General features: G+C 40.3%; 1 protein-coding gene across 2 annotated transcripts in view; it reads left to right on the top strand.

Annotated features, from left to right (window-relative positions):
• Positions 1–2807, top strand: part of PSMD14 (proteasome 26S subunit, non-ATPase 14) — a 106851-nt gene that overhangs the window by 2087 nt on the left and 101957 nt on the right. The window lies entirely within an intron of this gene.

Below are 2807 nucleotides of genomic sequence, written 5' to 3' on the forward strand. Positions count from 1 at the left end.
TGTATTTTTAGTAGAGACGGGGTTTCACCATGTTGGCCAGGGTGGTCCCAAACTCCTGACCTCAGACGTTCTGCCCACCTTGGCCTCCCAAAGTGCTGGGATTACAGGCGTGAGCTACCGCACCTGGCCGCTTTGGACTTATTTTTACATGAGACTTGCAAAGTAGGTATTATTCCCATTTTATAAATGAGGTCTAGAGTCTAGAAGAAGGTAAAAATTAGTGTCATATAGTGAGTAGGTGGTGAAGCCAGGATTCAAATTGAGGTCAGCTAGTTCGAGAGCCTTTACCACTCTATGCTGCTGTCCTTTCACTTTACATATTTTTTATGGGTTTATGTTAAGCTCCTTCTACCCATCTGTCCCAGTAGATTATAAATTCTGTCAGTGCATACTGCTAAATTTCTTGAGCATACAAGATAGTGCAGCCATCCCTCCATAACTGTGGGTCCTGCATCTGTAGATTCAACCAACCACACATTGAAATAATTTGGAAAAAAGTTGCATCTAGGCCAGGCACAGTGGCTCATGCCTGTAATCCCAGCACTTTAGGAGGCCAAGGCAGGCGGGTCACCTGAGGTCAGGAGTTTGAGACCAGCCTGGCCAACATGGCTAAATGCCATCTCTACGAAAAATTGAAAAATACAAAAATTAGCTGGGCATGGTAGTGTGCGCCTGTAATCCCATCTACTGGGGAGGCTGAGGCAGGAGAATCGCTTGAACCTTGGAGGCATAGGTTGCAGTGAGTCGTGCCAGTGCACTCCAGCCTGGGCAACAGAGCAAGACTCTATCTCAAAAAAGAAAAAAAAAGAAGTTGCATTTATATTGAACATGTGTAGACATTTTTCTTTTCATTATTTCCTAAACAATATAGTATAACTATTTGTATCATATTTATATTGTATTATTATAAGTAAGCCAAAAATGAATTTTAAAGCATATAAGAGGATGTGCATAGGTTATATACAAATAGGGTACGATGCTGTTTGTATCAGAAACTTTGTATCCATGATATAGGTGTCCTAGAACCAGTTCCCCACAGGTACAAAGGGATGACTGTACTCAAATGTTTTACTTGAATGCTGAAATTAGGAGACTCCATAATAGATTATTTATGATGAGTCCATTCTCACTCTTCCTTTTTTTCTTTTCCAGACTAAGCCTTGCTCTATTGCCCAGGATGGAGTGCAGTGGCACCATCTTGGCTCACTGCAGCCTTCGCCTTCTGGGTTCAAGCAATTCTTTCCTTAGCCTGCCTAGCTGGGCTTATAGGTGCCTGCCCTCATGCCAGCTAATTTTTATATTTTTAGTAGAGATGAGGTTTCACCGTGTTGGCCAGACTGGTCTCAAACTCCTGACCTCAGGCGATCCACCTGCCTTGGCCTCCCAAAGTACTGGGAATACAGGCATCAGCCACCTCACCCAGCTACCATTCTCAGTCTTCTAAGTTTTGGAAATCTTGCTTTCAAAATCCTATTTATATGGTTAAGTTTAATGTTGACTCACTCAAGATCTTCCACTTGAAAAAAGTTTTTAAGACAGTGAGAGTATGAAGTTTTAATTACGTTGCACTAATTAGAAAACAGAGGAATTAGAAATACAGTGAGATAACAAATATAGAGTAGCTTTAAAAGGATTTAGCATCAGTCTGAAAAGTAATTTTTTTTTTTTTTGAGATGGATTCTTGTTCTGTGACCCAGGTTGGAGTGTGGTGGCTCGATCTTGGCTCACTGGAACCTCCACCTTCCGGGTTCAAGTAATTCTCAATCTCTTGAGTAGCTGGGATTACAGGCACCTGCCACCACATCCGACTAATTTTTGTATTTTTAGTAGACATGGGGTTTTGTCATGTTGGCCAGGCTGGTCTCGAACTCCTGACCTCAAGTGATCTGCCCGCCTTGGCTTCCCAAAGTGCTGGGATTACAGGTGTGAACCACTGCATCCAGCCAAAAATTGATTTATTTTAAATCCAGCATGGACATGATCTAACAATATCAGGTTCAAATCAGACGTTAAGAGAGAAAGAAAAAGTGGAAAGTCATCAACCTTTGAAAGTACTGATACCTTTTTTGTATTGTTTTTACCAATTAGGATTCTAAATATTACTGTGTGTATGATATAATGTTAGGTGTAAACACTTTATTCATATTGCCTGATAACGTTTTCCATAAAGTTAATTATATCTATCATGAATGAGCTTTTGAGTCTTCTGCATTTTGATAGCTGTAAAAACTTGGTTTAGATCCATCGACCTTTTTATTGCTTTTATTTCTAGAATTGAAAGTATTCCCTTTTATGTTAAGCATATGCATTCACTTTGTGAATCTTTCTGCTAAATTCTGCGAAATGCAGGTCCCTATCTCCAATATGATTTAGTACTGTGAAATTTGCCCTGCATTTTGAAACCCAATAAGTGGCAAACTATGTGAGGAAAAAGGATCTGTGTGTGTAGCCATGCTCAGGATGGGGGTGCTGATGACAGTAGGAGGGCCATCTTTGCTTCATAACTGAAAAACGTTTTTATTTTTAGATTTATAGGCACCATTTAGAATTAGTCCAATGATTTTTACAATTTCTACATTATTCATTTCCTTTTATTCATGTTTGTACACTTTAGCTTTTTTCCATGTGTGAACTATATCAACATCATAAAACATGAAAAAATATGTCACACATCTCTTTAGAAAACAAGGCCGGGCGCGGTGGCTCACGCCTGTAATCCCAGCACTTTGGGAGGCTGAGGCGGGTGGATCACAAGGTCAAGAGATCGAGACCATCCTGGTCAAAATGGTGAAACCCTGTCTCTACTA

This window comes from Cebus imitator, unplaced genomic scaffold, assembly GCF_001604975.1.
Source record: "Cebus imitator isolate Cc_AM_T3 unplaced genomic scaffold, Cebus_imitator-1.0 Scaffold10, whole genome shotgun sequence".
Taxonomy (NCBI): domain Eukaryota; kingdom Metazoa; phylum Chordata; class Mammalia; order Primates; family Cebidae; genus Cebus; species Cebus imitator.